At 48.1% G+C, this 13,604-nt stretch overlaps 1 long non-coding RNA gene across 1 annotated transcript; it reads right to left on the bottom strand.

The window, feature by feature from the left end:
- Positions 1–3,406: 3,406 nt before the first annotated feature.
- Positions 3,407–4,533, bottom strand: LOC138845063 (uncharacterized). Its single transcript, XR_011381796.1, has 2 exons — positions 4,425–4,533; positions 3,407–3,795 (listed from the first exon to the last, which is right to left on the bottom strand). It is a non-coding gene; the product is annotated as an uncharacterized lncRNA (long non-coding RNA).
- Between the last annotated feature and the right edge of the window lie 9,071 nt (positions 4,534–13,604).

The following is a 13,604-nucleotide window of genomic DNA, read 5'->3' as shown; positions in this document are numbered from 1 at the left end:
TTGGTTCACCCTCCAATGGCTGCCGCGGCCGGCGCGCTGCGGCCGGTGCACCGCGCTGATCCGATGACAGGAGCCAGGAGCCAGGTGCTTTTCCTGGTCTCCCATGGGGTGCAGGGCCCAAGCACCTGGGCCATCCTCCACTGCACTCCCGGGCCACAGCAGAGGGCTGGCCTGGAAGAGGGGCAACCGGGACAGAATCCGGCGCCCCGACCGGGACTAGAACCCGCTGTGCCGGTGCCGCTAGGCGGAGGATTAGCCTAGTGAGCTGCGGCGCCGGCCAATATTTCATTTTCACGAGAGAGATTTTCTATCCTGTCCAGTAAGGATTTCTGAAGTTCAAGAATTTGTTTTTGAAAACTTTTTAATATTCTTATAAATTTTTTGAGACCCATTTCTTGCATTTCTTCTATCTCATCATCCTCATAATCTTGAATTGGGGTGTCTTGTTGATTTGGGGGGCATCATAATGTCTTCCTTGTTCTTGTTTCCTCGGTTTCTGCGTTTGTTGGCATTGTGGAGATATTTTTTGGTTTCTTCGCTATAGTGGTTTCTGTCGTTATACTATGACTCTAGATTAAGTGGGCTGTCTGCTTTTGATGTATCCTTAGAGGCTTGTGATGGGTGTGCCCAGAGAACTCTGTTTGGTTCTTCAAGGTTAAGAGTGTGCCAAAGTTGACACACCCAGGTTAGGAGTAGTAAATCTCTCTCTCTCTCTCTTGCTCTCTCTCTCTCTCTTTTTAAATTCAGAAGGGAAGTAATTGCGCACAGCTGAGCAGAATTCAAGGTAGTCAATATCTGAAATCTGGCCCCTATGTGTATCTCTGCAGTCTCCCACCAGGTCGCCAAGGTTACCGAGTTTGTGCACTCTCTGGAGAGTGAGTACTCACGTCTCTGTGAGTTCTCTCCCGAACCTTCAGTTTTTCACAGTCTCAGTTCATTAGCTCCACACGTTCACTAGGTCCTAACCTCCTGGTAGTTCTCCCCACCAGAGTCAGGTTTTTCTGCTTGGCTGATGGCGGTCGCCACTTTTACGACGTATGTCCAAAATGGCACCTGCTCTTTATCTTACTCGCCTTTGTAAGGTGAGTGTAGAGAGAGACTCGTGTCCCTGCCAGTCCCTTTTATTTATTTATTGCTTTCTCTCCTCTAGTTAGCCTGGTGAATTTTCCTCAGCGGGGCTTCAAGCCTCGTTCCCTCTAGGCTTTTCCTGCCATTTCCCCACCAATGTCTCAGGCTCCTGAGGTTTCGCCTCACCTCCCTTTCCAGTCCTGGTGCGTAGACTCCACAGCTGGGCTCCCGACCCGTGGGCACCCTTGCCCCCAAGGTAGGTCCACCAAGCCCCCTACTTTTGGAAGATTTTCCTCTGCAGTTTTTTTCCCGAACCTTTCCCTGAAACTACAGTATCTCCACTTTTATTAAACTATCTTTTCCTGGACTATCAGGGCACACCCTCACGATTCTGCCATCTGGCCTCCCTCCCCATATAAAATGTATTAAACACTACCATCCACACAACAGTCTTTATTACTGATTTTATTTAAAAATTCTCTGCTTTTATATATTGAATTGTAAATGAGTATTATACATGAACCCCCTTCGGGAAGGCAATTCCTCATTGCACTATAGAACAACTAATTATGTTGCAAACAGGATACTTTTTTTGCTGTCAACAAAGAAAACAGTTAATGATACTACTGTAAATATCAAGAAGGCGACAAAAAAAGTTTTTGTCTTCTAAGTGCTTTCCATGCAGAGGGAAGCACTCGACTTGTGGAACTGAATGCACTATTGGAGAATGTCCTGGGCCAAAGACATGCTCTAGGATGATAAGACTCAAAGGAACCATGCAACCCTCCTGCAGCTCAGAAGCCGTCATTCTCACTTACCAATTCCATCTTTCCAGACGCCATTCAAGATGCTTGAAAAAAGATCAGGCTTATATGATAAATACACATCAAATGAAAAGACACGAACCGCCACCTGACACCACTATTGGTAACGTCTGTGCTGTGTGAAAGCACCTTTAGAAAGAGCCTATGCGGCGAGAGATAAGTGTCTAAAGACTCAAAATGAATCAAAAGTATTGGATAACAATATAATTCTCAACTCAGAAGCTGCCTCAAGAGCAGGTGCATCTTCAGTTAATGTAACAGGAAAAAAAGGCCATGGATTTTTTTTTCTTTTTTTTTTATTCTTTTTTTTAATTTATTTTTATTTTATTTTATTTTTTTGACAGGCAGAGTGGACAGTGAGAGAGAGAGACAGAGAGAAAGGTCTTTCCTTTTGCCGTTGGTTCACCCTCCAGTGGCCACCGCGGCTGGTGCGCTGCAGCCGGCGCACCGCGCTGATCCGAAGGCAGGAGCCAGGTACTTATCCTGGTCTCCCATGGAGTGCAGGGCCCAAAGACTTGGGTCATCCTCCTCTGCACTCCCAGACCATAGCAGAGAGCTGGCCTGGAAGAGGGGCAACCGGGACAGAATCTGGCGCCCCGACCGGGACTAGAACCCGGTGTGCCGGCGCCACAGGGCGGAGGATTAGCCTAGTGAGCCGCGGGGCCGGCCTTATAGGTATTCTTTTTTTTTTTTTATTTTTGTAATTGTGTTTTTTTTAAAATTTATTTAATAAGCATAAATTTCCAAAGTACAGCTTATGGACCACAATAGCCTCCTCCCCCCACCCCGTGTCTTCCCTCCCATCCACAACGCTCCCCTCTCCCACTCCCTCTTCCCTTCCCCTTCACATCACAATTAATTTTCAATTATCTTTATATACAGAAGATCAATTTAGCGTATGTTAAGTAAAGATTACCACATTTTGCTCCCACACAGAAACATAAAGTGTAAAATACTATTTGAGTACTAGTTATAGCATTAATTAAACACCTAAGAGTAATTGTGTATTAATTACAGAGCTCAACCAATAGTTTTAAGTAGAATATAAAACGCATCTTTTGCATTGTTGTGACTTCCCCCCGACCTCCCTCCCTCCCGTGGCCCTCCCCTCACCCGCTTCCTCTCCCCTCTCCCCCCTTCATCACGTTTCATTTTCAGTTACCTTCATATACCGAAGATCAATTTAGTATATACTAAGCAGGGATTTCAACAGGTTGCACTCACACAACCGAACCAGGTATAGGGTATTGTTCGACTAGTAGTGTTGTTTTTGAGTTTCATACATAAACATATTAAGGACAGAGATCCTGCGAAGGGAGCATGAACCCAGTGACTCCCGTTGTTGATTTAACAATTGGCACTCTTATTTATGACATCAGCAATCATCTGAGACTCTTGCTATGAGCTGTCTAGGCTATGGAGGCCCCTTGATTTCACCAACTCTGAATTTGTTTAGTCAAGGCCATATCACAGTGGAGGTTCCTTCCTCCCTTCAGAGAAAGGCGCCTCTCTCCTTGAAAGGCCATGGATTTTATTTTATTAATTGTATCCACTCACAAATCGACCTCAGGTCACCAGATGTGTAGACACAATGAGATTTTTGTTGTTGCTTATAGTCTTTAATTGAAGTGATGATAAAGGAAATAGATCTATTTAAAAACAAAACCGAGTAGCTACTGCTGTCTAAATTAAGAGGTAGCACCAGGTGTGGGGTTCATATTTTGAGTGGCCACTTGTGGTGCGACTTCAATGATCCGGGGCTTGTCTATGATCCTGGCAGTACGGTTGCCCTTCTCTACAATCCCAATAACCCATGCTTGGTGACCTTCACCATATTTGGGGGACTTTATCTCTGCACAGAACCGAGCTGCTTGCTCACGTGGTAAACAGATTAGGAGGCCTCCTGGCAAAGGAATAAAGAGGGACCATTAGCTGTGACACTACAAGAGCAGCTCTCCACCTCTGTGTGTCTACAGACACTCCCTCCCAGACCAGCGCCTCCCTGGGACTGCAGCAAGCTGCGCCTTCCATTCAGCTCAGATGCCGGGTCTGTCCTGAACAGCGGCTCAGCAAGTTCTCAGTCAGCTCCACTTTATTAAATAAAAAACACTTCTACAACAAACACTCAAAATGGCAAAAACAATCAATCTGTGAACGATTAATGCTACATAGGAGAAAGGTGGTTAGGGCTCTGGATGGAGCTGCACTGAAGTCCATACAAACAAGAGGATCCCTCATCTTAACCAAGAATGTGCTCTGGCGCTTTTTTAAAAATCTAAGACTCATGAAAGAGTATATGTCACCACGTACCTAAGTTCTAGTCCAGACTATCATTCCTCCAAATATTCACCCTCTCCCACCCATCACCAGATTCTGATGTCAAAAAGAACACGGGAGAGTCCCAATGAAGCAGCTCAGTCACACACAGGCTGCTGGGCGTGGAAGCCCATACACAGCAGGAGGCTGCCATGGCCACAGGGGACTGACCTCAAAGTGGGGTCACATGCACAGACTGGACCCACACCCTTGTACCTGATGTTTCTGGGCAGGTCCCATGCATGAGGCCAAACATGTTTGCCAGGCCTTGCTCACAGCAGCCATCTTGGCCAGCACAGGAAGGTTGTGGATCACAAATGACACCTCGTTCCTCTGCTGCTTGGCTAGGATCTGTGCGTGGCCCAGGATCCCGAAGCCTGTGGGCAGCCAGGTCTCTAACTAGCACCCATATGGGATGCTGGCACTTGCAAGCAGAGGCTTTGCCCATTACGCCACAACACTGGCGCCTAGAGGAAAACTTGTCACCCAACTACATTGTGGGTTTGCTTTATCATAAAATCAAACCAGCCCACAAGACTTCCTATCATCAGAAATCTGACTTTATTTTTCAGGTCAACCTGCAAATACACCCCCTGACACAATCATGTCACCTCCAACTTCAAAGACAAATAAGCAGGCACAGTGCCTTGCTGTCAGTTTCTCTCGGGGATGGAGTCAGCTCCCGTGCCTGCAGGTTTTCTCACTGCTGCTTCCTTACTCTGTTGTCACCCGATTTTGAAATCAGAAGAACATCCACCTGGAGGTTTTCACTGCTTTGAGGAGTGAACCTTGATGAGGTCCATACATTGGGGCTTGGGGAGGAGCTGTTTGTCTTTTTCTTCCAATGTTATTTTTTAATTATTTTAAAGATTTATTTATTCATCTGCAAGAGCTTGGGTGAGGGGGAAAGAGAAATATTCCACTTTCTGGTTCACTCCCCAAATGCCTGCAATAGCGAGGATTGGGCCAGGAGCCAGGACCTGCATCTGCCAGTCCCTATTTTTACTTATTTGAAAGGCCAAGAGAGAGAGAGAGACAGAGTACTTCCATCTTCTGGTTCACTTCCTAAATGGGCCAGGCCAAAGCCAAGAGCCTAGAATTCAATCCAGGTCTACCATGTGGGTGCCAAGGCCCCAGGCATTTCAGCCAACACCTGCTGCTTCCCAGGGAGTGCATTGGCAGGAAGCTGGAGGCAGATATGGGATGCAGTGTTTTAGCAGTGAGGCGAAACTCCCACTCTGGTCTGAGCTACCGGTAAGTGCACAGTTCAGCAGCATTGCATGCATTCCTCACATTGCACAACCACCACTGCTGCCTATCCCCAGAGCTCTTTTTCTTTCCAGCTTGTAAAGCTGAGCCCTGCACCCATCAACAATAGCTTGTCATTCCACCTCCCAAGAACCGGCAGCCACCATTCCATGTTCTGTCTAGGAATTTGACTACTCTAGGCACCTCATGTAAGTGGAATTAGGAAGTATTTGTCCTTTTGTGACTGGTGTATTTCACTAAGCATAAACTCGAGGTTCATATACCTCGGAGCCTGTGTCAGAGTTTCCTTCCTTGTTTAGGCTGAACAATATAGTGTATTTTATGGGGTAGCTGTGTTGATGCAGCAGGTTAAGCCACTTTTTGGGAGACCTGCATCCCAAATTGGAGCACTGGCTCAAGTCCCAGCCACTCTGTGCTTCAATTCCAGCTCCCTGCTAATGCCCCTGAGAGACAGAGGCTGATGGCCCAAGTACTTAGGCCTCCGCCACCCTCATGGGAGACCCAGATGGAGTTTCTGGCTCCTGGCTTCAGCCTGGCCTACTCCAAGCTGTTGCGGTCATCTGTGGACTGGATCAGCTGATAGAAGCTGTCTCTCTCTTTCCCACCCTCTCAGTTCTCTGTTTTTGTATCAATAAATAATTAAATTTTAAAAATTGTCCATTGTATGTCAATGGCACATTCAGCTGGTCTGTCCCTTGATGTGCTTTCGGGTCATTTTCATTTTTTAGCTATGTGGATAATACTGCCATCCACAGGGGTGTACCACAGTATGCTTTGAATTCCTTTGCGTAGCTACCCAAAAGCAGAGCTACCAGTTGCATGGTAATTCCATTTTTAGAGAAAAAACCATTCAGTTTTCTGTAGCTATTGCACCATTTTACGTTCCCACCAACAGGACTAAAGGACGCCAAATTTCCACCATGTTGTTGTCAGCACTTGTTACTCTCTCTCTCTCTCTCTCTCTCTCTCTTTTTTTTTACAGGCATACCCTACTAGGTGTGAGGATTTGATTTACACTGTGCTGCTTGTCTTATGTGAAAAAGTGGAAAGGATTGGAAAGCCCACACCTCCTCCGTCCCTGGGCACATGTCAGAACAGTTTCAGGAAAGAGTGGATGGAGATTGAGCTAGAACTTGGTGCTCAAAACCAGGGCCACTGCACCTGCAGAGACTTCACGGACACCTCCCTCTCTGACCTCGGGAAGGCGTAGGGAGAAGAGAGAAGGTCTGAGAAGGCAAAGCGTGCACAGAGTTAGACATCAAGGACAGGAAGAGAACCAGCAAAGGAGACTGAGAAGGAACCCCCCGGAGGCTCTAGGAGAGTGGGGTTGAGAGCCCGCAGGGGAGGGCCAGGGAGATGAGTTGCTGGCAGGAGGCATCCCGCACATCTGGGGAACCTGGGCACTGATTCTCAGTGGGGTCTTTATGGCCTTGGAAACACCTTCTTTCAGGGGTCCTCAGAGTAGGTTTGGTGGGGTCAATCGGCAGAGAAAAGAGAGTACCCCTCATGTTCTGGGGTCACCCTGGCCTCCTCTCTTCCTCTCACCATCACATCTAACTCCGCTGCTTCTGTGCTACAACAAGGTCCACTGTGTCCATTCCTGCATTCTGCATTTGCTATGGCTGAGGCTCTCATTTCAAACCCTCCCATGCTGCTTTCCCTGTCGGGAGTGCCCGTTTTCTCCCCCTTAGCATCCTGTGAACTGTTTCCGGAGTCATCTTTCCACAATGTGAATCAGATCACATTGTCCCTCCACCCAAAGCCCACAAGCAGGGCTCAGCACAGCAATGGCACGTGCCACTCCCTTCTCTGGCAGCAGAGCTGAGATGTCATCCAGTTATCTGCCAGCCATGTGCATCTCGACCCATCTCCAGCCCCTGGGGTAGGGCTTGATGAGTCAACTCAGTTAAGTAAGTCCCCTTGCTAATCATTGATTTAACAAGGGGTGCATGAACTTGATGTGGTGGAAGAAGGAACCTTCTGGAGTGTATGAGATTTGGGGTAGGTTTCTTCGTTCTTAGTTTTTACAAAGAAACAAATATAAAGAAAGGAATCTAAGCCCTTGAAAGGAGACACAAGCACAGGCACAGCAGGTTAGAGCCCCGGGTTGCAACGGTGGCATCCCATATGGTCGCCACTTCGAGTCCCATCTCTACTTCCCATGCTCCACTTCCAATGCAGCTCCCTGCTAATGCACCTGGGAAAGCAGCAGATGATGGTCCAAGTGCTTGAGCCCTTGTACCCATGTGGGAGACCCCAAGGAAGCTCCTGGCTCCTGGCTTCAGCCTGGACCAGCCCCGGCTGTTGCAGCCATTTGGGGAGTGCACCAGTGGATGGAAGACCTGTCTCTCTATCTGTACCTCTGTCTCTAACTCTGTATTTCAAATAAATAAAATGAATCTTTTAAAAAAAACAAACACACAAAGAAGAATTATAATTACTTTTTGCCTTTGAATGATGTTGTTCAAGGATGCAATGCCTGGGGCCACTATAGCCATTGTTCCAACATGAGAGGAGTGATCAAAATAATAAGGATAGAATAGGGAACAGATGAAAATAATCCAAAACTTTGATAACCAGAGAGCATTTTGGACCCCTTCCCTGACTTCCAGTTATAAGAGGCAACATGTTTATTTTCACTGGCTAAGCCTGCAGATTTGATTTTGAAGCGTTCTTGCCACCAAAGGCATCCTGAGCTACTCATCATAGAACACTACATCAATTGCAGATCACTTTGTATGACACCAAAGGGTGGCTCCCACATGCCCATTTTCCCTACACCCCCCACTGTCCCAGCCTGTGCACTTGGCCACGTCACACTAGGAACCACCCTTCCCATACCTGCTCTGGTGAGCAACCTTGCCTGTCTGGCAAAATCTCCCTTCTTCAAGGTTGCTGTGAGGCACCCTCTTCTCGCCTGCCTCTCTCTCCTCACCTCTCCAGGGGGCAGTTCTCCTTTTCTTGTGTCCCCTTGCACTTCGTTCCCTTTCACCCTTGCTTTCTCTCACCTCTAGGGCCAGTCTCACTCCACGCAATAGATTCTTGTGTCGTGCCTTCTGCCCCCCCCCCCCTTCTCTTCTGAACTCCGTGGAAGCAAAGACCAGGTCTGACTCAGTTGTGTTTCTGCCAGGGGTTACAACAGTGCCTGGCACATCCCAGTCACTCAGTAGATATTTGGTGATGGAGATTGATGGGGAGGATTTGGGCTGAAGCTGGGAGAGGCAGGAAAGGTGGCCAGGCAAAGCTGAGAGGTGCGGGCTGGACAATTGTGTATTGTGTGAGTGTGCACACACACGTGGTAGCCCAGTGCCTGGTCTCTGTGTTGAGGGAATGAGGGGAAGAGTGGCTGTGCAAATAGTGCAAGTGTTAGTGAGTGTGTGACTGTGGGCTTGTGCCCAGGAAGTCTCTGGAGTGAGGAGGAATGAGAGGAGGCTTGTTTGAGTCCCTGAGGGTGCCTGTGAGACGGTGGGAGTGAAACTCCAAGGACTGAGTCGGAAGGAATGGATGTAAATGTTTATGGACACTCAGTATTCTGGTGAGCCTGTGATTTTTGCCCAAAGTGGTTTGGTTTGTTGTTTTCTGTTGAGTTTTTTGTTTTTTTTTTTTTTTTTTGGTTTTTGTTTTTGTTGTTGTTGTTTGTTTGTTTTTGTTTATCATTTGAGAAGTGCTGGTTTCCAACTGTTTATCTTCTTTCCTTCTCACCTGGCCCAAGGTTTCCACTCCCCCTTGAGTAACCTGCATTTATTGAGGCAAATTGTCCTAATGAGAAGCCAATTGGCACCTATGCTGTAGACATCTTTCTATTAAATGTCTGTGTCTACACTTCTTCCTGGAGTCACCACTGAGCATCCCGGAAGATGCTGCAGGGGTTTTGGCTTGTGTTGTGGGAAGATGCCCAGTGCCTTGGATGAAGCCATGAGAGCAGCTGGGAGGCCTATGGGCCACTGTGGGGAGCAACTGGGAGCAACTTGGACTAGACTAAGTTACTGGAATTAAGACTTATTCTATGCATCTGCTCTCCCACAATATGGCGCTGAGAAGGGAGGAAACAGCTTCTACACAGCTGCCTCCAGTTCAACCAATAAACAGCAGGACCTGCTCCTGATTGGAGGAGAGCAGCGTACTCGGCGTGTGGGTAGCAGAGTTGGGATTGGTGGAAGAGGACTATAAAGGAGGAGAGAGACAACATGCACCAGGAACATCTAAGAGGAACACCTGAGGAACATCTGAGCCGCCCCCGAGAGAGCCGGCCGGCGGTGTGCCGCTCCCCCGCGGAAGTGGGGAAAGTGGCAGGGGGAACTGCCCTTCCACGGAGGTGGAAGGGACGGTAGCCAACCCGGGAAGAGCCAGCAGCAAACCCGGGGAGGGCCGAGCAGACAAAAGAACAGCGCAGGGTCCTGTGTCGTTCCTCCACGAAGAGGGGGAGAGACATAATGGTGCCATGACTCGGATATGAAGCCTAGGCAGGGTTTAGTGTCGTTCCTCCACGAAGAGGGGGAGCGACAGGCCACCATACCTGAAGGGGGTCCAGGTACCTCGCTCCTCCCCTGTCTTTCTATCATATTCCCAGGCATACTCATTACTCACTTGTGGCTGGTTCTCTTTGTTTTCATGGGTAACGTGGACCCCATTTTTTAAACTTTTATTTAATAAATACAAATTTGGAAAGTACAACTTTTGGATTATAGAAGTTTCCCCCCATAACCACCCTCCCACCCGCAAACCACCCGTCTCCTCCCTCTCCCATCCCATTCTTCATTAGATTCATTTTTAATTATCTTTATATACAGAAGACCAACTTCGCATATACTAAGTAAAGATTTCAACAGTTTACACCCACACAGAAACACAAAGTGTAAAGTACTGTTTGAGTACTAGTTATACCATTAATTCACATAGTAAACACATTAAGGACAGAGGTCCTATAAGGGGAGTAAGTGCACAGTGACTCCCGTTGTTGATTTAACAACTGACACTCTAATTTATGATGTCAGTAATCACGCGAGGCTCTTGTCATGAGCTGGCAAGGCTATGGAAGCCTCTTGACTTCACCAACTCTGACCTTATTTAGACAAGGTCATAGTCAAAGTGGAAGTTCTCTCCTCCCTTCAGAGAAAGGTGGCCTCATTTTTAAGATCTCCTTAAGCAAGTGGGGTCTGAATGGGCTCCTCAACAAATGACAGAAAAGGAAAAGAAAATTACCCGAGGCTCTCATTCAGTCTTCCAAACCTCTCCAGCAGTTGCCTTCTTTAGATGAAGCAGCGAAGGTCTCGAGATGTCCAGGGACTCATGTGGGGGAGTAATAATGGAGCTGGCGTTTAGCCTCAGCCCGGTGGGAGGGGCATGCTCCTGGGGTCCCCAGGGAGAGCTGGGGACTGTTTTTGGTTGGGTGTTGTCGGTTTTGCTTTTGTGACTCTATGATGGGTGTGGGCAATGATGCACAGTGGGATGTACGGGCTGCAGACTGGGCAGAGGCCCCTAGGCCCTGGTCAGGGAGAGAGCTGTACTTCCTTGGAGGTCACCGCTCTGGGGGCCACATGCTGGGACCAGCCCTGGATGCACACTGAGTGAAAGCGAAGATCTTGGCAGAATGACAGCAAGCCTGGCTCCTCAGAGGCTGTGAGGGGACTTATCCTGGGCTGTGTGTGTTTCATTAGAAACCCATCTGGAAGGTGCTTGTGAGGTCCCCAAACAGCGCTCAAAGCAAATAGGCAGGTTCCCTGCCACCATTTTGGGACTCGCCACGTAGGAAAACCAAAGGCTTTTGCTCATTCTCCGTGCTTCAAACTCCTCACTCACCACCACCGTTTCTCTCTATGGTTACTTCTTTTATTGTAGTAGAACATATACAGCATAAAAGCTCCCAATTTAACCATCCTTACTGCAGAGTTCAGTGGCATTAAGCACACTCACTCTGTTCTGCATCTGTCACCACCCTCCATCCGTCCCAGAAGTTTCCCATCTCCTCTGAGGGAAACTCTGTCCCCTTAACAACAACTCCCCATTCTCCCTTCTCCATCCCCGACAGCCACCATTCTGCCTGTCTCTGTGAATTCAGTTTCTCTAGGAACCTCATCTCAGGGCAATCATTCAATGTTTGTCCTTTTGTGACTAGTGGCTTACTTCACCTAACATAGCGATCTCAAGGTAGGTGCACGGTGTGGCATATGCCAGAACTTCCTTCCTTTTTAAGGCTGACTCATATTCCACTATGGATAGACTGCGTTTTGTTTATCCCCTCTGTCATCCATCTGCCTCTGTCAACGGACACTTGGGTTGCCTCCACCGTTTGGCTATGGTGAATGATGCTGCTGTGTCCGTGGGAAGCCGAATGCCTCTGAGACTCTGCTTTCCATTCTGTTAGGTACCTACCCAGAAGTGGACACTGGGTTGGATCAGTGTATTTTTTTAAAAAGACTTGTTAATTTATTTATTTGAAAGGCAGAGTGACAGAGAGAAGCAAGAAGAGATCTTCCAATTGCTGTTCCACTTCCCAGATAACTGAAACAGCTGTGGGTGGGCCAGGCTGAAGCTGGGAGCCAGGACTCCATCCAGGTCTCCTACCTGTGTAGCAGGGACCTACATACTTGGGCCAATGTCTGCTGATTTCCCAGGTGCATTAGCAGGGAGCTGGGCAGGAAGCAGAGCAGCTGGGACTGCAACCGAAACACTGACATGGGATGCCGGCATTGCAGCAGGCAGCTTAACCTGCTGTGCCACAGTGCCAGTCCCAGGATCATTGGCTTTCTTTAAAAATCATTTATTTACTTATTTACTTGAAAGAAAGAGATTTTTAAAAAATTTATTCCTTTTATTTGAGAGGCAGTGTTACACAGAGAGGAGAGGCAGAGAGAGAGAAAGAGAAAGTCTTCCATCCACTGGTTCACTCCCCAGTTGGCTGCAACGGCCGAAGCTGTGCTGAATCAAAGCCAGGAGCCAGGAGCTTCTTCCAGGTCTCCCATGTGGGTGCAGAGACCCAGGGTCTTGGGCCATCTTCTACTGCTTTCCCAGGCCATAGCAGAGATCTGGATCGAAGGGGAGCAGCCGGGACTCGAAAAGGCGCCCATCTGGGATGTTGGCACTGCAGGCAGAAGCTTTACCCATTACGTCACAGTGCCAGCCCCAAGAGAGAGATTTTTCTATGCACTGATTCCTCCCTCAAATGGCTGCAGCAGCTAGGGCTGGGCCAGCCTAAGACAAGAGCCTTTGGTTTCCCACATGTGTAGCAGGGTCCCACATACTTGGGCCATCTTCCATGGCCTTCTCAGATGCAGCAGACAGCTGGATCAGAAGCAGAGCAGCAGGACTTAGATTGGCACTCTAATAATGGATGCCTATGTTTAGACAGCTGCTTAACACACTGTACTCCAATGCCAGTCCAGATTAGTTTATTGTTAATAGAGGCATGTTGTCTAATATTCAGAATGTACTGCCCACAATTACTTTTATCAGTTCCCTTCCGTGTGGTTGCCTTACCCAACACACACACACAATTGGGACTATTAGCCACTGCTCATGTTATTTAAGGAAGAAGCTGATAATATTAAAGGGTAATCAGGGAAGGGCAGAATCCCTGATCCCCAGCAATGCAGAATGCAAACTAAGCAAATGCTGCAGTCGGACTGCCCTCTTGGCAAGGAGAGATGGGAACTCCAGCTGCTACCGGTGTTGGGAACCAGGAGAAGCTGCTCTGTTGGCCAAGAGGATGAAGCAGCAGCACAGAGAGGGGCAGAGCTAGGAGGCTGGGGGCTCCTGGCTTCCTTCCTGCATCATTTCCGCGGCTGCAGGGCCCGACTCTTCCTTAGGCGTCCTGAAGTGGACGAGCATCCTGAGATTCGTGAAGTTCCATGCTGCTCAAGCCATCCCCTACAAGTCAGTCCTGATGCTTGTAGGTCTGCCAACGCAGGGACACGTTCTGCCCAACTCAGTACAGACTTCTGATTTAACTGTGTCTTTAAAAAAATGATTATTCCTGCAGTCCACCATGGTTATATTTCACGAAACATACACTGAATTACAGTAAAGCTGGAATTTTTTTAAAAAAGGGAGCGGGAGATGGGAGGGAACGGGTAGGAGGGAAGTTATGGGGGGAAAAGCCATTTTAATCCTTAAACTGTACTTTGGAAA

The sequence above is a fragment of the Oryctolagus cuniculus genome, chromosome 13 (genome assembly GCF_964237555.1).
Source record: "Oryctolagus cuniculus chromosome 13, mOryCun1.1, whole genome shotgun sequence".
Classification (NCBI taxonomy): Eukaryota; Metazoa; Chordata; class Mammalia; order Lagomorpha; family Leporidae; genus Oryctolagus; species Oryctolagus cuniculus.
The sequence above is the reverse complement of the archived record's forward strand: the minus strand, read 5'-3'. Positions and strand labels throughout refer to the sequence as shown.